At 35.1% G+C, this 27,320-nt stretch overlaps 1 protein-coding gene and 1 long non-coding RNA gene across 2 annotated transcripts in view; one reads left to right on the top strand and one right to left on the bottom strand.

Annotated features, from left to right (window-relative positions):
- nAChRalpha4 (nicotinic Acetylcholine Receptor alpha4) overlaps positions 1–27,320 on the bottom strand; it is a 700,819-nt gene that overhangs the window by 412,102 nt on the left and 261,397 nt on the right. The gene's annotated exons all lie outside the window — the stretch shown is intronic.
- Positions 429–8,953, top strand: LOC111516360 (uncharacterized). The gene is made up of 2 exons (XR_012464989.1): positions 429–1,183; positions 8,562–8,953. It is a non-coding gene; the product is annotated as an uncharacterized lncRNA (long non-coding RNA).

Raw genomic sequence — 27,320 nt, forward strand, 5'->3', positions numbered from 1 at the left:
TAGACGGGGAGGTTCAATTGAATCTTAAGTTGATAATGATGATATAACATAGTACATATGAAGAATACAAAATATCCAAATAAACAATACCTAAGTCTCTAGTTGGTAAAAGTAATATATATATATATATATATATATATATATATATATATATATATATATATATATATATATATATATATGTATATAACGTATATTTAAACGGGTATCTAAAAGATAATGATGACATGATTCATTACATTCGCCATTATATACTACCCCTGTAGGTACTAATAGAAATAGAGGTATTTGACTTGATAAAATTTCTATCAAATTTGCTAACATCGCATTGATTTCTGAGGTTATGTCCCTTCTAAAAGTGTCATTTAATTGAAATCAATAGTATTCATAACAATATACATTGAAAAAATTGGAAAACTAAACGTTTTTGTACAAAATAAGGAGTTCTTGAAGAAGTTTTGAGTTCAGATTCAGACCGAAAACGAAATTTCACCAATCTTTCAACTGACAGATTTGGACTTATCACCCTGTTTCTACTCGAGACGTTCTGCCACATTCAGTGTTTTCGTTTCTGTAATCAAAGTGGGGTTGATAGAAGGTAAAACTGGAATCCCTAGCATACAATAAATTCAAAACAAACACTTTACACAAATGCTAGAACTACAGAACTCCTGGAGACACCAACTTGGTTAGTGAAATGCGCGACGAAACGAGTATTGCACTGCTGGTGTTCTGAAAACCAAAGTTCCATATTTCACTTGAGAAAACTAAATGATTATGATCAGTTGAAAGTATCCCTCTTTTCTATAAATATGCTATTTGATTTCATACATTTTCCTTATCGTTTGAGACAAATTCCAGAGTAGGTGTTGGTGACAGGTATCTATATGACGGATTGTTCAAACTTTGACACAATTCATTCAAAATTTGAAGTTACAAATATATCCACAAAATGCATAAATCTATGGGAGATCAACCACACATTTTCATTGACAAACCTGCAACCGATAAAATTGAAGGTATAATCACCGCTGGAGAAAGAAAAAGAAGAAATGATTGCGATCTCAGAGCGAGAATTCTTGCCATGAAAAATAATATCGACCAACTCAGAAATGAACTTAACAACGAAAAAAAAATGTTGGCTTTAGAAAGATTGAAAATTTTAGGCTGCTCTACAAGTAAGGTATGGAATTATTATTAACGCATCATTACTTTCAACAGTTCGCACTGTTTTTAACAAATATTGAACTTATATATTTTTTCCGGTGATTACAAACCTGAAGTGAAACTATAACGCTCCGGTCTACATACTCAAATACGAAAGTTGAAACTGTTGATAAATCATCTATTTCGTAATGAAATATTTTCACGATCGTAAACTGCCGACCTTCATCCACCCATCTTAAATGTTTTCACAATTGAAAAATTCATGTTCTCCGAAATAACATTTTTTCGTAATAATTACACTTTATTGGTCTTTTTGTCATCATTTGTTAGCAGTACCAGATGAAATTGCCGAATTTCAAAAATTCGACTCAGTTTTTCCTTAGTGAACCAAAAATCCCTACATTGAAAGTAATTTTTCATTCATCAACATGTATATGCTATTCTTCACACAATTGTAATTATTGAAGGAACATCTCAAGAAGATGCTTCAAATTGAAAAGTTCTCGAGTAAATGTTTGTTTTGAATGTTTTGTTTCATCCCAAGAGGAATCATAAGTTGTAAAATCTGTAGAATAAGGAGGCCATCTAACCATTTATCATGGGAATGTTAATGGGCGGAACATTTAACTACATCTATTCAAATTTTCTGAAAATAAACGGCCCTATTGATTTGTTATTCAACGAACCGCATCATATTGGTTCTTGTTATCTTAAACCAATATTTGGATTCTCATCTGACAATATCTATAATTTTGAAATGACATAATACTATTTGTTATCAAAAGTGTATTCAAACAGAATATGCGATAGAAATCATACATTTTCTTCATTCCACCTTGGACACACAACAAAATTGTATACTTAATCATAGCCTCTAGCCTGAAATGTGCGAAGAAATTATGACCTGTACCTATGGGTGGTATTTTTTTGTCTTCAGAGTGCACTTCACGAACATTTTTTTCACAACAGCATATATATATAATTTTGTGAACCTTTTGATTACAATGAACATCAAAGTCTGGCTCAGGTTAAACTAATCTATATTTTTCCTTCAACTCAAGAGATGATTGAATAGTACATTACTCATTGTTGATTATATCGAGAGTATAATACCATGTGTGATTAGTATCTCTGTTCTTTTTTGGATTCTCATATGAATTGTCACGTCAAAGTATAACAAATATCATTGTGCATATCGGTGATTTAATACCCCGAAAACTTTCGCCAGGTTTACTAAAGAAACCGTGATTTATGTGTGTGTGTTTGGTATGCAAATTTAATTCCGCATACAAATCCACTGCACACCATTTCAGTAATCGAATTTGTTCCTGGAGTGACATACGTAGTGACTACATGAAAAATTTGATTTTTAGTATTGGTTTCATTTTTCCCAAAAGTTCATAATGCACGGTTATACTTCATAAGTGACTGTGTTTCGTTGGGTTACTGATTTTTGCTGATAGAAGTACAAAAGCACGCTTTCAAGCATTAGGAAAGTAACAACAATTCAAACATTCATTCACAATATGATGAACAACAAAGCAGAATTATATCAATATGATGATTATCAGTCCCAAAAAACTAAGATTAAATATCACAAATTATTGTGGAAACATAATCCACATTTGTTTGGGAGAATGCGAAAAGCTGATATTATTTTCTTTAATAGAATTTAAATTGCAATTCACTATATCACTTTGAGGTAGTGGGTCATTACTCAGCGCATCTGTATCTTTATCTGTAGAGTAGGGAGGGTGAGTGTAGACTCACAGCACTTATGCCACATGTGACCCATTGTACATCCTTCCGAGGAGTTGTCCGAGGTCATCGTCCATCCTGTCCTTTCCAGGAAGGTGAACAGGTCACTAGAAGACATCTCCTTTATATTGGCAGGTGTAGGCCAAGACTCGCCGAACACACACTCTCTTTGGCAACCTTGAGGTATCTCACGGTGGCCTTCGCGAAGGTTTCGGAAGGTGCAGCGATAATACTGTCGTTGCGCGGCTTCTTCAATATTCTTGGGGTTCCCTCCGTGGAGTGCATAAGTGAGGGAGCTTTCCTGAAGGGGCAGCCAGTTCCTTAACTTTATTCAAGGCGGAGCTCTTGGCGCCAGCCGCAGGAAGTGCCTTTGCTGTTGGAGGTGATCTGCTATGTCCGGCCTCACTCCAAGCGGTAGTTTCCTTACACCTTAGCTTGGGTAGGCTGATCCACGGTGGCATGTTTTGCAAAGGCTTCTGGGGGTTTTTGTTCCAAGTTCCTAGACTATCAGGTAATTCATTATGTTTACTTTTTATAACTCCTTTTATAACGTATTTTTTGAATACCTTCCATTGTTGTCTGCTATGAGAATTCTGAAGTGTCTTCTCTAAATATGCTTTTTTCTCTACTGATGGAGGAAGAAGTGGAATTCCTCAACTTTCTGTGATAATTAAGATCAACAGGCTGTTGACTCCTTGAATACGTTCTGAGAGCTTCCTCACGCAGTATTTGCATCAATCTGAAATTTATAGTAATCCATGGGGTGTATTTTTTTCGCCAAATACTAGGTTTTCTGTGGTGGATATATATCAGCCAATAACAAAATATTTTTTTTATCATCAATTGATTCAATATATAAATTCAATAAAAATTTTCAATATCTCTTTGAAAACTGTTCAGATTGATGTCGTTGAAATTTCTATAAGTATATTTTTCAAAGAACGGGGCTTCATATTTGACTGTAACGAGCAAGAAATAATAAAGTGATCAGCTATATCAGCATTGGTCACATCAGCATTCACAATTCCAAAATTAGTAAACAGCAATTCTACAAGAGAAACGTTATTTCCAGAAACCCGGCTGGGAAAATCAATTATCTGTATCAAATCAACCATTTCTGTTTTTGCTCGTAAGTTATTCGGCAGTTTAGAATTCAAATCTGAAAAATGTATATTGAAATCTCCAGTACCTACATATTATTTTGTCATAATCTGAAAGTATAGTAATAAGAGTTTCCTCGAACTTATTCAGGAAACACATATTATTCGAGTTAGGTGGTATTTATACTATACCTTAACTGTTCTAAATACTCCAGATTTTTTTTCAGAATAACCGTGGTATATAAAGCAGACCCCCCCCCTTCTTACTAGCGAATTATTTCTCACCAGTTCATATCCTTCAATTGAAACACACAAGCACAAGATACAGCTATCAGTCTGAGTCTTGGCCGGTGGGAGGAATCGTATTTACATAAAGTTTGGGTCGTTTTATGACAAGGAAAGTATTGGGAAAAAAGAATTGAAACTTTTGTTAGCAGTTTTACTTTTACGGCTCGAATAATCTAACAGACTGATAACAGATTTCTATACATCTTCTGCACATCTTGAAGGAGAGGCTTTTTACCGACCATGACATTTCGGCTGCTGTATACCTAGAAGTAACCATATCTCATAAATGCGAACATTTAATGCAACGGATTGAAGTATTGCCATTTGAGAATTATTATGCATAGAGGGAGGAGAGGAAAAATAATTTTCTGCTTGATTCAACTGTTACTTGATGCAGATCCATAGTTATTTCATAAACTACACCTCATGATTTGATCTCCACAAACTTTATTTGAGAAATATATCACGACATATTTTGCTAACACAGTAGCTTCATCAACAGCGATTTGAATACTTCAAGTTGCTTCTTACACTAATATTTATAAACTACAGGTAACTATAATTGAGACTACCTCCAACAAATTACCTAAACCTCTACCTGAGGTACCTTTCCAATTATGATCACCTGAATCATGTTACTTCACTTCTACGTTCATGATAATTCTTTCTCGGTCTAAGATAAGTGAAAGATTTTTTGAAAAAATCAAACATACTTTTACTGAAAGGGAACAGTTTGAATTAACATTGATGAACCCCCCAAAATTATACTCATTCATAAAACTGCACCAACAGAGTTATCCAGTTAGACCAGTGGTTTCCTTTGTCACTGTACCATCAGTGAAATTGACAGAAAGACTAATCAGTATTATCTTGAACCATTGTAACTTCCAACCAAAATTCAGTCTACGGAATGTATATGACTAAATCAATAAAATAAAGAACATACCTTTACCAGACAACGCAAAATTACTATACTTTGATGTACAGAATCTGTTTCCCAGCATACCTCCTGATGATAATGTTACTTCAGTAATATAATTATTAGATAAATATAGAGTGAACCCAGTTATAAAACGAGTAATCATTGATCTTCTGTCTTTATGTCCCAAACAAAATAATTTTCAATTCAACAACGATATTTATTCCTCTTCAGTAGGTTTAATGGGTGCTTTGTTCACTCACTCGAATTGACTGCCGTGTTGGTCGGTGGTTCAAGCCTTAGTCTGAACGATCGATCTTCACTTGCTATCGTCCGACCCGTGTTAGGAATCACACGTTAAAAGGTAAAACCTCGTTAATCCTTAGCTCGCACAAGTTTCGACTTCTGAGGGTTTTCGTTCGTAGGGGTGCGACAGCTAGTTAACGAAAAAACAGATTTTAAACAGATTTTTTTTTAAACAGATACACATTAAGCCCATTACTTGCAGAAATTTTCATGGATAATCTAGAGATCATCCTCTAAACATATTGGCATTGGCATAGATATATGGATGACGTTTTGGTATGTTTCACAGGTACTAAGAGGCAATTTGATACTTTTCATGAAAAAATTAATGAAAACATTAAATTCATTTTTGAAGTAGAAGCAGACAACTCAATCAATTTCTTGAACTAACAATCAGTAGATGAACAACAAACATGATTTTTCAATTTATCACAAACCGTCCTATACGGATATTACTATACATTACGATTCTACCCATCCATATCAACACAAAGTAGCAGCTTACAATAGCATGATTCACAGATTACCTAGTCAATGTTCCTTTTTCAATAGATAATTCCAATAAAGAACTCAATATCATCAAGCAAATTGCAGTAAACTATGGGTTTAAAGCCAAATTATTAAACAAAATATTTTCCAAAAAAGTCTACGCAAAAGCGAATCGAGACTTTTTTCCTAATGATAAGTTAGATAATCAAAATTATAGAGCTTTAACGTATTCAGGACAAACAACGGAAAACGTGGCTTCATTTTTGAGGAAACAAGATGTTAAAATTGCATATAGACCAAGTAATACGTTGGGAAAGTTAGTTGAACATAATGATGGTAAAACATCCAAATTCGAGCAATCAGGAGAAATTAAAGTGTGGAACGTGTCCTAAGGTCCCGTGGGTTGGGCTACCTATCGGGCGAGTCCCCAGGTGGCGGATAGGGAAACGGCCAGGGGACTGGAGGCCCTGTCCGGAAAGCCAATGTGGCCCTACGGACGGAGTCGCCGGACTCCTGGTCAGTGGCAGAAATAAGAAGTGTGAAGGGAAGTAAAACCCCCCTGAAGCCTTTGCAAAACTTACCACCGTGGACCAGCCTACCCAAGCTAAGGTGTAAGGAATCGTGCCGACATCTGAATGGCTGCAGGGTGATATGCGGTCACGAACGATCCCCATGGGAAACTGGGCATCACCTCATTATAATCGGCCTACCTCTGGTAATGCGAGGCTCTACCAGAGGTCACCAACTCTTTCCTTGCTATCCGAGGGAATACACATGATTGAAACAACAGAAACAACAAAAACCAATTCCGAGGCTGGACAAAAGTGCTCACCCCAATCTAAGGCGGTGGCTGGGGATGAACCGAAATGTCCACCCCAATCTACGGCTTGGAGTGAGGCTGGACATAGCAGATCACCTTCAACAGCAAAGGCACTTCCTGCGGCGGGCGCCAAGAGCTCCGCCTTGAATAAAGGCAAGGAACTGGCTACTCCTGCAGGAAAGCTCCCTCACTTGTGCCACTCCACGGAGGGAACCCCAAAAAGGTTGAAGAAGCCGCGCATCGACAGTAATATCGCTGCACCTTCGCGGAGGCCATCGTGAGATACCTCAAGGTTTCCAAAGAGAGTGTGTGTTCGGTGAGTCATCACATCTGCCAATATTAAGGAGATGTTTCCTAGTGACCTGTTCACCTTCTTGGAAAGGATAGGATGGACGATGACCTCGGAGGACAACTCCTCGGGAGGATGTGCAATGGGTCACATGTGGCCTAAGTGCTGTGAGTCTACACTCACCCTCTCTACTCTACAGACACCAGATACGTGTCCTAAGGTGTATATTGGTCAAACTGGCAGAACATTTAGGAATCGAATCCAGGAATATCATGTGAGCTATGTAAATAAGAAAACAAGTTCAACATATTCAAATCATGTTTCAGAAGAAAATCATATTTTTAAAGAAGAGTTCGAAATTTTACACATAGAAAATAAATGTTTGAAATTGAACCATTTGGAAGCAATGGGAATTAATAGACTCAAAAATTCAAACTTTCTAATGAATAACCAACTGGATTTGAATAGATAACTATTGTTGAATTGTTTTTCTTGGACCGAGAAAGAATTATTATTGATGTAGAAGTGAGGTAATATGATTCAGGTGATCATAATTGAAGAGGTACCTCAGCTAGAGGTTTTGGTAATTTGTTGGAGGTAGTCTCAATTATGATTACCTGTATTATATAAATATTAGTGTAAGAAGCAACTTGAAGTATTCAAATCACTGTTGATAAAGCTACTGTGTTAGCGGAACATGTCGTGATATATTTTTCAAATAAAGTTTATGGAGATCAAATCGTGAGGTGTAGTTTATGAAAAAAAAAAGGAAAAAAAATTGCAGTTGAAAACAAATACAACAAAAATGTAGGATTCACAAACAATTGAAAACATATTTCAGCAAAAACAAATTATAAAAAATGTTTTCTAAGTAATGAATAGACAAAAAGAAATATATCACTATTCAATTCAAAGCAATGAAGCAAATTCAAATCTTAGCAGTTCTGCATTTCAGTTGTTTCGGTTTCCGTTGTTTAATTTCGAATCCATTCAATTACTATTCCTCTAATGCCGATATAACCCAACTTTTGCAGAATGATGTTATGATTTAGTTAAATAATGCCTTTCGCGAATCAAGTAATTATATCCCACAAATATTATTCGAATCTGAGTGAAGTTGAATATAGAAAACAATATCCAGTACTTTACTCTGTATCACTGGACATACAAAAAACCATAGGTAGAGAAATTTTATGAAATATATGTAATTATATATTTTACGTTCAAATTCCTAGAGTGAACGAACAAGCCTATTCATTCAAGCAACGTAATCCTTTTACGACTCCCAAAATGATTCCTCACTTCCAAACCGTTTTATAACGCTCATTTGCATCCTATCGCCATAATTCTCTCATGTCCTTTAATACGTCACTGTCAAGTGCGCAACACAGATGAAATACATGAGGGTATAATCCGAATTTTCAGGATAATGGGATGAGCTCCTCTGGAATGGCAAATTATTCAATTCAGCCGTCGGCAGTGCCATCCAACCGAGCAAATCCGAAATATAAAGTCAATGCTATACACTTAAGAAACAAGCTTGTTCTCCCTGAATCTCCGAAACAGCACTTACAGATGATTGAACAGAAATGTGATAATGAGATGATCAAGCTGCAAACGTATATTGACAGTATCAAGCATCTCAGAAGGTACTGGAGAAATATGAGTTTCGACAGAGAATCTAAAATGGCATCGAGACCCAAAACTTCATCAAAAAGAAAATCACAGTCCTCTATCAACTGATTGTCAAGAATTTGCTTGTGGAATGTTTTTTCGGTCTATCTTGTATGATATTTAATAAAAATTTTGACATGTTTGATTTGATTATCTATATAGAATCTAGATGAAAACAATCCGCAGGATTGTTCACCGAAATCAACTTCTGAAAGCATGAGTGAAACTTTGTAAAAAAAAAGAAGACTTTCAAAAGGATTTCTGTTTTAATTTGAAAGGGTTATATTTTCAGGAATAGATAATTTTTTTTGGGAAAGAATGTTTTTGGCTTTCTACTACTCCATCTTGATATAGAAAATGCGGGAATCTTCCAAAGAAAGGAAGAAAGTAATCATTTTCAAAAGAAGTAACTGTATACATAGATGTGTAGATCATGCCAAGAAGAAACTTTCAGACACAAATCTGAAAGAAAACATCTTCCTGTACCAGCTACATTCTAAAAACATTGAATTACACGAAAGAAAAATTCTTTCGAAACAAATACCTTCATATGAACACTGAATTATACAGAAAACACTTTTTTCTACCCAGTTTGTATTCCAAACATTCGTTATGAACATGACATAAGTAGATCAAACTTAATCCGTGACATAAAAAATCGTAATTCATAAATGAAATATGTGCCTTTTCTTATAATCTTATCCAGATTGGTACTGAAGAGCACTAAGGCAAGTGTCCTACGGCGAAACATCGATGTCTACCAGTGAGCATGACAATGTTCCATGTAAGTTGAATTTTTATTTTCATTTAGTATATAGTGTAGAAACCCAGTGAATGATATCTGATTTGAATTCATAACGAATGTTTGGAATACAAATTGAGTAAAAAAAGTGTTTTCTGTAAAATTCAGTGTTCACATAAAAGTATTTTTTTCGAAAGAATATTTCTTTCGTGTAATTCAATGTTTCAGGAAGACTTTTTCTTCCAGATTTGTGCCTTAAAGTTATTTCTTTGCATGATCTACACATCTACTCAAGCTCGACAAAATAAAAATATTGGCGGTCACACAGGGTGTTCAATTTTTTCTGGGCGGATCCCAACTCTGTTTTTTCAAATGGCAACCTATATTTTTTATCGTTTTTTCGGTTTTTACATAGAAAATGAAAGACACTTTATGTATATCTTCACTTCGAAAATATCGACGGTTTTCGAGATATCTAGCATGACAGGTTTTTTTTCCAATATTCGTCACCCAGTATATTTGAAATTATAAAGTTGTGCCAAGTCCAATTGTATTTTTTTTTTTGGTCATATATTCTACAGTGGTAACTCTCTCAAACGATGAATCTGAAGTCGACCTGTGATATACAGGGTATGAAAAACCGCTTGCCACATATTGTAAACAAATATTTGCAGAATCTTCCTTATTTTAAATAAAACACCCTGTATATTATTGATTCATAAGGAGCGTCAACAGGACCTCTACAAATTTCATTAAATATTTCCTATGGCTAGTTTCAATAGTTTTTCTTAAAAAAGCATTTTTTTCGAAAAATGGTCGTTCTTCCTATTTCTTCCTATTTCATAAACTCGATGAAAGACTTTTTTCAAAGCGAAATCCATTTGAGGACTCATAAGAATGTACGAAAGATATCTTGTTTCAATTTTGTATATTATAGCTTGTCCTATAGTTTTTCTTATTTTTTTTTCTAAAAATGACAACTCTCTATTGTATCGCCATAATATCAATGATTTTTCTACTGTGAAATTCATATGTGACGGCTATGATCTAGATATATATTATGTTTATAACACATTTATACTCTGAATAGAACACCGTGCAATTTCTTCATTTGATGCATAGTTTTTGTCCAAGCCTTTCCTTAAAATATCGCCCCATGCCAAAATGTACGTTCTTGAATAATTACAATAATTTCAATAATTTCGAAGTTTGTGCCATATTTTTTCGATCTAAAACAACCTTCAGCGAATAAAATAAAATAAACGATTTGTTGAAACTGGATGTATCAATTATTCTAAACATGAGCGCATCAAGCCAGCTACTAATGAAGATAATGAATTGCAAGTTCTTCTTGCTATTGAAGAAAATCCTAGTAGGAGTCAACGACAAATTGTTGAAATAGTGGATATAAGTGACAAATCAGTTTTAAAGAAACATCGCTTTCATCCATCTCATACTACTGTATACCGATTTTGAGAAAAGAGTGAGATTTTGCAATTGCGCCATGGGAAAAATTCGTCGAAACGAATATTTTTTCAATATCATTTTATGGTCGGATGAATCGAGATTCCATTATTATTCGACAGAAAATCCCCACTTATGGAGACAGGTGGACTATCAATATAGGTGGTCGATAAATGTCTGGGGAGGCATCATTGGAGAATATGTAATTGGTCCACACTTCTTTCAGGTACATATGAATGGAACAATATATGTGCACCTGCTCACTATTTAGCAGAAGTGAGAAATCATCTAAATGAAGTATTTCCCAATAAATGTATAGGACGGAAACGGCATGTACGGTGGCCCGCTAGATCACCAGATTTAACAAAACTGGATTTTTTCCTATGAGGATACATGAAAAATATGGTTTACGTCGAGCCACCGAGCCACCTAGCCACCAGCTTCTTCCGAAAATATGCGACTTAGAATAACGAATGCTTTTGGCAGCATTACACCAGCTGTCTTGCGCAGGATAGAAAAGTCTTTCAAACATAGACTTCAGGTCTGCACTCAAGAAAATGGAAGATATGTCGAACATATTTTATAAAAGTTTCATTATCAACCTTCATTGAACTCTTTCTTTTTTAGTTTTGTAGTTTATCAGTTGACAAAGTTAAATATCTAGAACTTAAGCCCTGAATAATTCATGAATATACACCATAACATAAAAAAATTAGTAGTATTCACAATGTTTTTTCATTTACAATAAGGAATATTTTTCCATTTAAAATAAGGAATATTCTGCAAATTTTTATTTACAATATGTGGCAAGCGGTGTTTCATACCCTGTATATCACAGGTCGACTTCATATATATCGTTTGAGAGAGTTACTTCTGTAGAATATTCGATCAAAAAAAAGTACAATTGGACTTGGCACAACTTTATAATTTCAAATATTCTGAGTGACGAATATTGAAAAACTGTCATGCTAGATATTTCGAAAACCGTCAATATTTTCGAAGTAAAGATATACATAAAGTGTCTTTTATTTTCTATGTAGAAACCGAAAAAATAATAAAAAATATAGGTTGTGACCGTGTGTGACCGCCAATATTTTTATTTTATCTAGCTCGTGGAATGAGGTGATATTATACAAATTCAGATTCCTATCTGTTTCCTAAATTGAGATATGGAACACCGCGCCACTGTTGCAGGACCCTGCAGGATATATATATATATATATATATATATATATATATATATATATATATAAAGGTTGAAAACTCAATTATTTGTAATCTTCAGAAATTCATGAAAACAAGCATTGCGGGTGTAACCTGCTTATTTGAAAACTTGTAACCGGTTTTCAAATTAGCGTACCCACATTGTCACAGGTAAATGTCATTCAGGTACTCAGTTATGTATCCATTTTATTACCTACAGTGGTATTATAGGAGGGGTAATACTATCATTCATTTTTATTCCAATGTATTTTGAAAATGTCCTGTAATAACTTTAGTTACAAAATAAAAGTGATAAAACCATAAACTTTTTCCAAGAACAATTTAGATTCAATCAAATTACCGTCCATCCTTTCATTTCTCAATTTTGTTTCCATCGGTACACTTTCAATTGATCCAGGAACACCGGCAAAAAATTTTCAGAAAAAACGACCAAATATACAAATGCAGAAATTCCTTCGAATTTTTGGATTTTTCTTCCATCTTTCTTTCCATCGGTACACTTTCAATTGATCCAGGAACACCGGCAAAAAATTTTCAGAAAAAACGACCAAATATACAAATGCAGAAATTCCTTCGAATTTTTGGATTTTTCTTTATTATGTGCCTCGTGAAATAGATATCGGTTCATTCTGAAAGTGGTGATTTATGATTGAATATTGTATTCGATCATATGATGGGAGTTCAAGAAATGTACAAATAAACCTGAACAGTTACTGTTACGTGCTGAGATGATCCTTGATCTCCTATTTCAACTTCTGTTGTATTATTTTGTATTCACTCAAATAAAAGGAGATATGTTGGCTACATAACTTACGAAGAAGAGAAACGCAAATAGATGCACTTCTGTGAAACACATGTTAACAGCACAAAATTGGATTTTTGTAAATGATTATTTATACATAAAGTCGTAATTGGGAACACACTGAAAACGACTGGAGGAAACTCAGTTATAGTAACTAATTTCGTCGGTGTTGTCTCGAATAACTTCACCGCTGGAGATAATTATAGGAAAGATAAAAGCATTTTGAGATAATTTGGGTTCCCTTCTGTATAGGAATCTGGGGCAACGATAAAGTATACGTTCTCGCTTTAATACATGCTCCACTACTATCTCTCTCATGGATTTTCTTCAGAATAACAATCTGAAAAATATTATTCCTGACACTGGGAACTAGCATAAGCTATTGCGCAGTGTCAGTAATAAGCTAGCATAAGCTAGTGTCCAGTCAACGTAGAGAACAAAGGTCAGTCCTACTTACCATGTAAGGGTCGTGCTTCAGAGCCCAGAAATATTGAAAAAATTTCTCGAAAGCTATCAAAGTATTTGACAAAATTCAATTCCAACAAACTTGTGGCTCTAATCTATATTAACTATACCTTCGGTAAATATTCTAGAGGTTGATGCGTTCATTTTGAAATTGAAAATGTTGGAATCGGTGCCACCATATTCCCTCAATTAAGTAATATATCATCAGTTTCACCAATATCAAAGAAGGAACAAATTGAAAGTCCAAAAATACTTCATTGAAAAACTGAAATATCATATCTACATTCCATCATTCATCACCTAAAGGGTGAAGTGTAAAGGGCTTGCTCTTCGTTATGGACGCGCCTTCGCGGCCCCACTGAAAGGAGGAGGTGGGGAACGACCCCCCCATATGTTAGCGGGTTGCATCCACCAAGAAATGTGGAATTCGTTACTCTGTATTATTCATGTCCCTTTTGTATAAGCCTATGCACACATTTCCATGTAATCGATGTTGAGGTCATTTAAAAATCGACACCGCTATGGTTGTCAGAATTGGCCGGATACTCCTAGGAAAAGTTCATGAAAAAACTAGGACGGAACTATCGATACGAGTTTCCAATGCTAGTTTTTTCATGCACTTGCAAGCGGTCTTCTACACGCCCTTCGTGAAAGATTTTCGACGACTCATAAATCAGTCCACCATATCGGCGGGGCTGATTATGGTGAGATCTAATAGACGTGATTACACTAGTCAGCAAGCTTTCAGGAAGAAACCACTAGAAGTGTTTATCAGCGAGCCGTCTGATAAAATCTATGATAGGCTCGATTTTCGCTTTGTCTGGCAAACGCCTGAATGAAACATAGCTGGCCTGATTACTTGTTTGTATATCAGGAAATTGTTGTCAACATTGAGTTTTGAAGTTTCATTTTATGGGAGAATAGTTGCGTTTTATCGCCTCTCGTGCTTTCTGAATTGCCAAACATACATGCTCTCGGAAATTCAAGCGCTTGTTTAGGATAACTCCAAGATATTTCGCGCTTTTCTGTTCATTTACACATTTCCTTCGAATCGTCAATTTCCTGAAAATCTTTATATCTTATGTCTCTCCATGTATGGTAAGACTAACCTATCCATGTGAATATGCAATGTCTCATTGCCACTTCGCTATATATCACGGTATCGTCCGCGTATATGCCTTCATCGTTTTTGGGAACATAGGAACAGCAACAATTCTCATGTGCCACAGATTTTGAAGGAATGCTCTCAAAAATCAACATTCCATAGGCATAGGAAGGTATGTCTCTCCAAATAGGTCTATTCGATCTTTCACTGCAATCCGTGTTGAGGTATTATGGTTTACACTTATTCAAATTCAACCAATTTGATACAGATACTGAATAAAGCTTTTGATTGCATAAGGTGATTGATTTTCCAGATAATCTGGCAATAGTAGGACTCAGCCAAACTTTGAAAGCCTACTCTGGTTCGAGGCGGTGTAGAAACGGAGTATGGGCTCTGCTATCAAGGCCTGAATTTCTTAGTGAAAAATCATCTACTCCAAAATTGACAGACCATGATACTTTCTTTCAATCTATGATTCGCTCTTAGGGAGATATTATTTTTGAATATTTGTATTGTGAACCACCAAATAGAGTTGCATCTAAAGAAAATTGAATCAATAATTTAAACTAGAAAGTTGTACATACATCATCTCCTGAGCATGCCCTGAGGCTGCTATATTCCATTAAAAAAAACATTCACTTTCAATAAATTGCTGGATGTAACGTGGTAGGAAATCATAATGAAGGAAGAAGAATTGAAAATTTCCATGAAATATATCAACGTACACGCAAAGTCACTTTTTAAAAAATATATTTTAATTACAAACTGTGAAAATTCGAAATTACAGAGATGTTTACTGTATGAAATCTAGCAACTGACAAATTGATAAATGGAGTCTAGTCTTTAGGTCGATTCAGCAACATCAGCATAAAATGGCGTCAACGATGCTGGATAAGCTCTTCTCCCTTAAGGTGGTACGATGTAATTCCTCCCCTCACAGAATATTCAACTTCCTCAGTAATCCTCCGAAGTTGAATATTCTGCAACTCTATGGATTCCTGGATGCTTCTTCTGGAAGGCGGATTGATGTCTCTAATCTTCTTGTATATGGCATACGCTAGTAGAACTGCTAGAATCCCATAAACTATAATTGTCCAAGCACTGGGTGTATAGCTTATAGAGTTTTCTTGAAGTGCAGGGCGGTTTTCTATGAATCCTGTTCTGATTTCATGCAACTCATCCAAGTTTACATTGTTCAGGTGAAGGCTCAAGTTAAACTTCTCTCTTGAAATTTCTTGTATATCTGAATCGGAAAACAGGATGGGTTGGCTTTGGGTATCAATCTGCTGATAATTGATGATAACTTCTTGATTTGTCGATATCTGGCAAGTATTTGGGGTATCGACTAGGTATGAACCTTTGACTTTGATGGCTTCTTCTTGCTGGTGACATTTTAGTCTAACTGTTTCTTCGGTAGGTAAGAGTCCAATCCATTGGTTTGACTCTTCCAATCGTTTGAATATTGAATGATTGATTTCCAATCGCATCTTTTGGCATATGGCATAGTCCTCAATGTTCATCAGTTGGATTTCGGATTTTTGGCTCCAATTTCCAATAATTTGACCGGGTCACAGATGTAGAATAGTGGAAGTACTTTCATACAAGGGTCGCCCATAAATGAGTAGTACAATTCGTTTTTCAAAAGGTACTTATTTTCTGGAATTATTACCTTAAAATGACTCTCATTTGGTATAGGGATTGAGTAAAGATGGTGGAGCTTCAGTTCTATAGGGTGTGTTACAGGTATGCGAAGGATGTATGTTATTTTGTTATTTAGTAGATACCAATCTACCTTTATCAATTTTTCAATCACCATAATATTCTCAAGCCTGATTTCGACTGGTAGTTGATTTTTCTTCAATGTATTTTGAACAGCAATTATTTCCCGTAAAAGGTCTTTGGTTTTCATGATACTTGGATGCATCATTCCGATTTTTGCAAAAGATATTGAGTTTTCAATCTCTGGTAGAATAGAGTTGATAATTTCGAACATATTGATTAGTTGATTCATTATATCTTAAATGAAATCTGAATTTTCTCGATAAACTTTATTTTTGACTATTTCAGAAATTTGATTGATTTTTATTTCAATCAATTTCTCGTTATGATTCATTTGCTGAATGGTATTGTTAAATTTATCAATTAGAGAGACAGCGAGAGAATTTTGCCTTATTATGTTCGATGACAGTTTATCTTTATCTTGATTTTGCTTCAGTTCTTGAATAAGTTTTTCAGTCGTTTTAATTTCCTCGGGTTTCAAAAATTTATTAGCGTTTTTTTGGCTCAGATGTTTTTTGGTGTAAACTTTCTGTTTAGTTTTAAATATTACCGGGTCGTCTCTATTTTTATTAATTCTCAGTAATTTGTTGTTTCTTTTTAACTAAACTAGCATTGATTTGAGAGTATAACAATTTTGCTCGTTCTCTGTTTTGCGGTATATAGTCATTCAATAAGATTTGATCGAGTTCAATATCGAATGGTTGATTGGAGGTTATATGTCCATTTATGATATCAATTGGTTTGAGTTTGGTAGCGGAATGAATTGAATGATTATCAGCTAAGATCGCGTAAATCATTTTCATTTTAATAGGTGTTTTTGAAAACCCTTTTGTATTAAGTAGTCGTAGATGTTCGATAATAGTTGAATGAAATCGTTCAATAATTCCATTCGACTGGGGGTGATTTGGAGAACAGAAGTGGACTTTGATTTCATGTAGTCCGGTTCCGGTTAAATTTGGTTCCATTGTCTAGAATAATTTGTTTGGGTACGCCATGGTGAGAAAAATAACTACTTAAGTTGTTAGCGATTTCTGTACCTGTCGTTGCGTTCAGGATATAAGATTGGGCGTATTTAGAAAAGCTATCTATGATGGTTAAAAATTTTGATTTTTCGAAAGTAAATACCTCTATATGTACAATTTCAAATGGTTTTGCGGCTGTCGGAGTAACATTCATTTGCATTTTGACAGGGTTTTTGTCGTTTTTGCATTGTTGACATAGTTCACATTAATTTATGAAAGTTTGTATGGAACTTTTCATATTTGGCCAATAGTACTTTTTTTGATTCTTTGTAGGGTTTCATCTATACCACGACGATTAGATTTACCTTCGTGATAGTTTTTAATGGTTTTCTTGATATAATTTTTTCTCGTAATATCTATCAGCTTCTTTGAACATTTTTTAAGCTTGGCAGATGATTTTTTTAAGTATGTTTGTAGAATAACCGAAAATGGTTCATATATTTCAGGATTCTCAAAATACAAGTGGTATTGAATATCAGGAGTGATATACTTCCTAATGAAATTGATTACGTCTTTTTCGAAATTATTTTTTGAAAGCTGAACTAGTATGCGTTTTTTCTTTTCGAATAAAATTATTATTTTAGTTTTTGCTGGTGAATGTAAAACTGATGTTATAACAATTTGATTTTGCCCGTAATTGACAGCGTAATCTACAATTGGTATGTTTATAATGGGATGTTGATCAGCGTTAAAGTGGATGGTATGGTTTTCGTCGACTTGGTTGACAGGGGGTGTTTCATTGTTGTTTTCAATTATTGGTCGAGTATTTTCAGTAACTGATTGATTATTTTCGATGGATGGTTCGTCATCAACAATAGGTGGTTGGTTATTTTCGATGGGATAGTCGTTTGTATTATTCACTGTGTCACTGTGGTCATTACCAATATTGACAATTATGGAAAAGTCGTCTATGTCCCGTACAGGTTCACCAATCGTTAGAATGTCATTGGATGGTTGATATATAGGAGTGTTCAAACTTTGGTCTGTTTGACTTATTGGTACAGGTTGTATTCCAAAGGAAGTTGTTGGGTTGCCCAGACGTGAGGATTCAACTATTATTTCATCTAGTTCATCCCGAAATGATCTGGTTTCCTTTGTATGAATTTCTACACGGGAAAGTGCGTCCACGTTTGTATTTAATTTCCACTTCTTATAAATTATTAAAAAATTGGTATTCTTCGAGCTTGCTTCTCCACCTCATCAATTTTAAATGTGGATCTTTCAATGAAAATAACCACTGAAGTGGTTTGTAATCAGTGATAATGTTAAATTTTCCTCCGTACAGGTATGGTCTGAAGTATTTTGTTGCCCATACGATGGCTAACAATTCCTTTTCGATTACTGAATATTTCTGTTCAGAATCATTAAGGGTTTGTGACGCGAAAGCCACCGGTAGATCTTTACCTATAGGGCCTTGCGAAAGGACTGCTCCCAAAGCTACATTTGAGGCGTCTGTTGTCAGGTTGAACGTTCTTGTGAAGTCAGGGTACTGGAGTATTGGTTCGTTCATCAAAAGATTTTTGCAGGTTTCGAAACAAGTCAAAAATTCGTCATTGTGCTCAATTTTGCCACCCTTTTTCAAACATTTAGTGAATGGTTTTGTAACTTTCGCAAAATTTGGAATAAAACGTCGGTAGTAACCTAACAGTCGAAGGAAAGCTTTTATCTGTTTTGCTGATTTGGTTAATGGAAAGTTTTTGATGGCATTTATTTTGTCAGGATTGGGTTTGACACCTTCGGGAGTAATTATGTGTCCTAAATAGGCCACCTCTTTTCTCAGAAATTCAGAATTATCGAGTTGAATCTCAAAATTCGATTCTCTCAGTCTCTAGAATACACATCGAAGCTTTCCATGTGCTCCTGAAGTGAAGTTAAGAAAACGATGATATCGTCTAGGTAGGCGAGACATTTTTCGTTTTGTATGCCTCTTAGGATGTTATCTATCACCCTTTCGAACGTGGCTGGTGCGTTCTTCAGCCCAAATGGCATTCTCAGCATTCTCTGACATTTTTCTAGTTTATCGAGTAAGTCATGAATATTAGGGAGAGGGTATTTATCGTCAATCGTCTTTTCGTTAAGTTTACGATAGTCAATGACTACTCTCCATTTCTGTTTGCCAGTAGCGTCAACCTTCTTGGGAACAACCCATGTGACGACCCATGTGACGACCATGGTGAGTTACTAGGCCTAATTATTTTAGAGTCAAGCATTTGTTTAATTTGGGCTTCGACTTCCTTTTTATGGATAAAAGGATATCGATAAGATTTTGTGTACACCGGTACGTCATCAGTCGTATGTATATGGTGTCCTATTTTGCTGGTAAATGTCAAGGGAGTATTTTCTAGGTAGAAAATGTCCGAATATTCTTTACAAATTTCTAGGATTTTGGCTTTTTCTTCCGAATTGAGGTGGTCTGTTCTAATTTTTGTAAGGTCTAGTGTGTGTTCAGTTGATACATTAATATTATTCAAATCAATGTTTTGCATTTCATTATTATCAAAAGTTTCAACATTCAATTGTTTGGAAAAGTCTAATGTCACTGGACTAGTATTGAGATAATGAGACATTGCGGGATTTCGCAGTTATGAATTTTATAATGTGGAATTATTATTTCGCCCTCAGAGATAGACGTTTTTATTTTGATTACTTGTACTTGTGATTACTAGGTGCTATCGTAATCTAATTTAATTCATTGCTTGTCTTATGAAACAGAAGCTTAATTTTCGAGAATGGGGTCAAAATTTATGCTGGCTTGTAAGATTTTCAAGTTATCCAGGCCAATGAGACCATCAAAAATATTGTGAAATTTGAAAATGAATAATTTTAATTTCATTGGTTTTGGCAAATTGAATATTTTAGATGCTGGAATGCTTGTACTGTATCTATGTGAGGATTTCTAAAATGCTGTAGACACAACAAATGGGTCATTTCCTATCAAGTTTGGTAAACATTTGAAAGAAATTTCAGGATCTATAAATGACTTTGTGGAACCAGAGTCGATCAAAATTCCACTATTGTATTCTGGAAAAACAATATATGACAATTCACTAGAGTTTGATGAGTTGAATGAAATTATTTGAGGGTTTTATAATTTTTCCGAGGCTCCTAACGAAAATTTATATTTTCATTTTCTGTTTGTTCTGCATTATTGATCATTTGAATTCGACATTCAGGGTTAATTTCTTGAAATCCGTCATATTCATTATATTGGTCACTATCAATGTATTGATCAGTATCAATGTATTGATCAGTATCAATGTATTGATCAGTATCAATATATTGATTATGTTGATCAGTATCAACTTGTTGGTCGAACTCATTTGTTTCAGTATTGAATAATTCTTCGCTTACAAAATTTCTTGATCCGCGATTTTGAAAATATGACTGTTGTGCAGTATTAGGATTTCTTGATGATATATTCACTGAATTGGGTTGAGTTCGAGTATTTCTAGTAGACGTACTCATTGGGATAGGTCTTGTGGGATTCATTTTTTTGTTCAAATGCCTTGAATTTTTTTGGTTTGAATACTTATGCATTTGTAAAATATTGTTGTGGTTGACTTCTAGGTCTTTGCTGTATTTGAACTGGTTAACTGGTTGTGATTGAATGTTCATTTGTTTCCGAAAAAATTCATTGGGAGTGTTCAACTTGAAGTTATTATTATATCTTTGAATAGGTTGTTGGGGAATATTGGAAGGTCTTTGAGATTGATGCATTCTTTGAGTTGCGTTAGGTTTTGTAATGTTTTATTCAGAAAAAATTTTGAAAATAATGTACATTTTCTTCTTGTATGACATACTGTAATGCTTCGTTGAGTGAATTAGGCTTCATGCATCTAATTGTAGTACCTAAAGGTTCTTTAAGCCCTGACAGAAACGTTTTGAGAGCTAAATTTTGGTATAAACTTCTTTTAAGTTCTCTAGCGGCATCTGTAGTTTCATGAACGTTAACAAAACTACAAAGCAAATCCAAGATATTGAGGCATCTATCGTGAAAACTTTGAGCATTTTCATTATTAGATTGTCTCATCATTACAAGATCTCTATTGAGGCAAACTTCATCTCGTTGATCAGAAAAATTTCTAGTAAGAATATCTTTCAAATCTTTCCATTCTTTCGCATCTTGAATGTTAACTAACGTTTTGGCATTGCCCTTCAATTTGGAAATAATGGAATTTACCAAAAAAATATTCTGGAAGTTATTGGGGTTTGCATTGTCGTAAAACTGAGTTAAAATTGATTCGCTAACTGAAAGGAATCTTGTGAGGTCATTAGGGTTACCATCAAATTCAGGAATGCAGTTAAGGTATTCTGCTCTGAATTGATTCATTATTATTGATTGATTATCAGGTGAATTTATAGAATTGGTTGTATGTGTATGGGTGGTTTGGCTAGAACTAGGAGTTAAAAGTAAATGTGAGTCAGTTGAAGGCGAATTTAAATTAAAATTTTCAAGATTGTTGATTAAATAGTCAAAAGACACGAACAATTGTACTTACAAAAGTATGAAAGCGACTGTGTGCATGTTTCGTACTTATCCTTCTATAAGGTCGACGACTGGCTAAGCGATTTTGTCTTTTCCAGGCCGTTGCTCCTTGCAAATTCGGGCTATGTTGGTCCCAAATTTCGATGATACGCTCCTTGACAGGCTGTGTGCGGGTCTGCGATAGACTGGGTGTTCTGGTACTTGAGAAGCCACTCCGAAACAGAAAGTAAAAACAGCGATGCACCAAGTTGATATCAGTTCGAAAATCAGTTAATCGTAGATACGACAATTGCACGAACTATTCGAAACAATTCTGATAATCCTACCACAACTGCGCCAAATATATCAACATACACGCAGAGTCACTTTTCAAAAAATATATTTCAATTACAAACTATGAAAATTCGAAATTACAGAGATGTTTACTGTATGAAATCTAGCAACTGACTAATTAATAAATGGAGTTGAGTCTTTAGGTCGATTCAACAACATCAGCTCTTCTCCCTTAAGGTGGTACGATGTAATTCATGTTTTTTTACCACTTTTATTTATAAATAACATTACTGCAGTTTCGTCCCATAAGGACATTTTCAAACTTATACATTAAACTAACAATGGTTCATTACATTAGCCCTTATAAACCACCCCTGTAGGTACTAGTATAGGTACTTGGCTTGATTGAGTACCTGAATTTACAGTTCACCATGCGGATGTGCCAATGTAAAAACCGGTCAGTAAACAAAATCGATTTGATCATTCAACAAACATTGCACCCGCAATGTTTATGCTTGTGAATTTCCAAGGATTTTAAATAATTGAGTTTGTAACCCTTCCTTGCATAGTGCAAAATTTCCGTATCGCTTGGATACAGAAACTTGTGGTTGCATGCCAAGGAATGGTTTGGAAACGTCGAGTAATTTTTTCCTAGTCTGAAGGACCTTTCATGTTCAGTATACCGTTTTTGAAAATTTCAACCACATTGTCCCACATAAACACTATTACACTTCGGACATTCCAGATTTCTCCAACTTGTCACCTTACCTTTGGCATTGAAAAGGAAATCAAATAACCTGGCATGTGGTCTGAATGCCAGGTTGTTTTTTCTGAAGAAACCCGCAATTATTTCTGTTCTTTTTCCAAAATATGGTAACCATTTCTTGATTTCTGGTTGTGTGACCTGAGGGAATCTGTAAGTGAATTTACGGCTTTGTTTTCTGACTAAATTCTGGATAGTATCTGTGTTGAAACCATTATCATGACTTATATGTGTAATTATATCAATTTCCCTAGCTAGATTGTTGGTAGACGAAGGCAGTGAGAATGCTGTGTGCAACATTGAATTGTAGGCTGCTGGTTTATGACTGTCTGGATGGAAAGAATCGCTTGGGATGGTAATGTCTGTATAGCTAGGTTTTCTGAAAACATTGAACTCAAATTTATTCTGATGTAATGGTCAGGTCTAAGATATGTATCTGTTTCTCTATCTCTGTTTCGAGTGTGAACTGAATGTTGCTATTGAGATTATTCATGAATGTCATAAATTGGTTCAACTATCGTGTAGTACCTCTGAAATAGGCGAGAATATCGTCTACATATCTGTACCAAAAATGAATATGTTTTTTACCCAGGTCGGAATTCACTATAGTGGTCTCCAAGCTGTTCATGAATATGTCTGCTAAAAGTGGACTATGTTCAACAACAAATTTTATAGACAGGATTCAGGTTCACCAATGGGCTCACCCCTTAGTTCTCGATCAGGTGGGAGTGTGTAATGCAGGTGTGTCCAAGGCGTAGTCTAGTGACTATGGTTTGTTTCATTTCCAGAGAAAATATTTTTCGAGGTAGTACGGTCTTTTTTACTTCAGCCAAGTTCTAGCTTGGAGAGGTTCTATTCAGCTTGCCATGCATTGATAATAATCATCTCTTCGAATATTTGTTTGAGGTCAGATTTGGCAGTTTTAGTTATTGGCTGAAGTTCGTCAATATCCGTTGCATCTCTGGCTAATCGATCGGCTATTTCGTTTCCCTTTTTACCCATGTGTGATGGTACGCATACAAAGTAGGTCGTTTTATTCTGTTGTTGAATATGATGGAGTTCTTTTTTTAATGAGGATGAGGATCAGATGTGAGAGATAAAGTTGAGATTTTGCGGTGATTGCGCTGAGAAAATCTGTAATGATGATTTTTTTCCATTGTCAAGGGACATTATAATCTGATGGTTTGAGGATGGCAATTAGCTCTCTCGAGCTTATCTGTTTTTGAAGCATATGTGTATATGTGATTATAATTTTGGAAGTGACTCATTATTTGATGGAAGTTCTTCTTGATGATTTTTTCGGTTTTATTGGAACGAATTAATGATATGTTACTATTCGGTAACTTCACTGTCCAAGGCGAAGGCGTAATCGTTTCACTTGGGTAGATGTCTGGGAATTGGAATTGGAGTGTATGTAGGTATCCATTCAGTCTTTCATAGAATGGAAGATCTGTATTTTTCTTCTGGTTTTACACCATTTTAAATCGGTCGAAAAATACATTTTGGACAATAGGGTTCCTTTCAGTAGTAGATATCGCGATTGCATAACTGTGGCTAAGACATTGCCTTCTGTAATATAATGAGGGTTCACCGGTCTCGCAATGCAGAATGCTCCAGTGGCGATTCTGATTGCTGAGTTATAAACTATACACCCGTAGTCAGTTTTGGATCTCATCAATGGTTTATAGGTATATTCGCATCAAGTATATGTAGACTGCTCCCCAACTTTTATTTGCCAGCATTCTCATGAGGATGAGTCCATTTTGGCAGGATGATTTGAGATTTTTCGTTTGTGTTTTCCAATTTAATTTGCAGTCAAAAATCATAAAGATAAATATAATCTACAGCGATTCAAATTCAACGTGAATTGCTTCTTTCAGACAGGCACCGTTATCAGGGCGTTTTGAGAATATTTCTATATTTCTACATACAGACTACAGAATCGCAAGTCAATCGTGAAATATGTGACAGTTATTCATATTACAGGTTACGTCAAAAGTTTCTGAAAGTTCCGGAACGGTAAAAAAGCACCGTCATCTTCATTGTGAGTTGTCAAAATGAAACTAGCATTCATTGTAATCTCTACTTGTGATGATATTTTCCATTAAATGGATCTTTCGCATGAAAATCACCAAAATATTTTATTACATTGAAGGACATTATTGTTCGTCTTCGAATCAGTAATGTCAAGATAAAATCACATATTTCATACTAATTTATGGGGACGAGTAAATCAGTCATGGCATGGATTTGATTCAATTTGAAATTATTATTTCTCGCCTTAATTTTTTTTTAGCTATTTTGAGCGTGTTCTTCGGTTATTTCTTCAAACGCTCAATAATATATGGTCGGTCCTTACAACATTTGTCTAGACACCACCAAAACATTCCTAACATTTACCGAGCTATAAGTCTCTATAATTGGTATGACACCCGTCTGAATATCCTTCATATTTAATTCTTTTCCTTAAACTATTCCATTTGATATGCATCACATGCGGGTATTTAAAAAACATCGTTGATAGTCCATCATATTGAATTTGCGTTGACGTAATTTCGTTTTTCGTATTCTCTTCCCCAATCCATTTCATTTGAAATCCATGTCATTAAATGATCTGGGACGTGGTTATATATCCTGAGACCAATATATTCCGGTCGACATATTCATTTGTCCTTAGTTGCATTCAAGGTAATGTCATGTGGACCGGATTCATTGGTCCAAAGATATACACTGTGTCTCACTTCTCATAGAAACACGCCCGTATCTTCTGTTATAATCGAAGTAGAATGATGGAACTCTCAGGACTGATGAAAATGCTCAAAATGCACATACCACCTAAATGGGGTTGGCCAAAGTGATATACACTGCTGGCCACTCACGATGGAAAAACCCATTTTTACGGTAACACATACTAGGGGCAGAATAGGCTCAAAATTCTTTCAGATTTGTAATCAGGACTACCAACTTTCTTTCCTAAAAAAAATTCAGTCTAGAAAAATCCGAATTTGTCTTACTTCTCATGGAAACACCCCGTATCATCCGTAATAATTGAGGTAGACTGATGAAACTCTCAGGACTAATGGAAATACTCAGAATGCACCTATCACTTGAAAGGAGTTGCCCAAAGTGATATACGCTGCCCGTCATTAAGGATGGAACAACCCATTTTTACAGTAAAAATACTAGGGGCAAAATAGTTTGCTTCCTTTCATTCTATCTGGAGAGTTCTCTTAGGTATCAAAGATGTAGACATTTTCACAGATTCGTTTGGCTGTGAGATGCTATCATACTTTTTGAGCCTCTCTGAGGAAAATGTGACATTCACAGATTATCGAGATAGTGTGGAGCAGTGTATGAAAAGTTATCGATGGCGGCATCTTATATAACGGTGAAAGACCATTCGTGAAACTAATTCTTGGTGCCAAACATCTAAATTCTATCCCAACCAGAAGTGAAAGCTTTCCGATTGATGAGCACATACCACAATAAATGGAAAAAAACTTTTTTCGAAGGTTCATATCTCGAAAATTGTACATTTTTTAGGTTTGGCTGTAGATACTTTCAATCAGTACATCGAGAACTACAACATATCAAAATTTCGGCAAAATTCACGGCAAGCCATTTCTCATAAGAACTGTGCGGGGTCCTTTATTGAAAAATTTTGCCAAACGAAACAAAATAATCTTCATACTCATTGCAACAGCAGAAAAACCATTGATTTTCAAATACAAAATCCCACTCGGTAAACAGAATTATTTTTCCTACTTGCTGAATTGTTGTCTGAAATCATTAGTTTCACTAAATAAAAATCATGTGGTGCCCTGAGATCACCATGGAAAACAGTTGCTCATTGATATTTACTGTCAACTTGAGAATATTGTTGAAATACCAGTTTTAATTGAATTTGTTTTTTCTAGTGTTGTTATTTTTTGTATCACTGTTCTTGTTGTTTCGGCGACTTATACTGTGATGAGGCTGGCTACCTTTACCACGAATAGTGTTGTATCTTTCCAGAACATGAGATTTTGGGCTGAATAAAATCCATATTGAGTGGTGAATTGTAAAGACCAAATATCTCAGAAAATCAATGTGTGGTGTGATCTTCTGAAGGAAAATATTATCGGGTCATTATTCGTTGATTTTCTTGAAAATGCATTTTCCGATGTGTTGGAAGAACATGATTTTTCAGTCAGATGGTTCACCAGTTCACAATAATGACATAACAAGGATTTGGTTGAATAGTAACCTACCTATGCAATGGATAGGACCCAATAGCCCTCTCGTAGTGTGGCCACCACGATCTACAGATATAACTCCACTGGATTTTTATTTATACGGAACGTTGAGAAATAAAGTTTATAAGAATAGGCTAACAAATAGGAAAG

Source organism: Leptinotarsa decemlineata, unplaced genomic scaffold (genome assembly GCF_025532065.1).
Source record: "Leptinotarsa decemlineata unplaced genomic scaffold, Ldec_3_MD MMD2_tig00000199_RagTag_RagTag, whole genome shotgun sequence".
Taxonomy (NCBI): domain Eukaryota; kingdom Metazoa; phylum Arthropoda; class Insecta; order Coleoptera; family Chrysomelidae; genus Leptinotarsa; species Leptinotarsa decemlineata.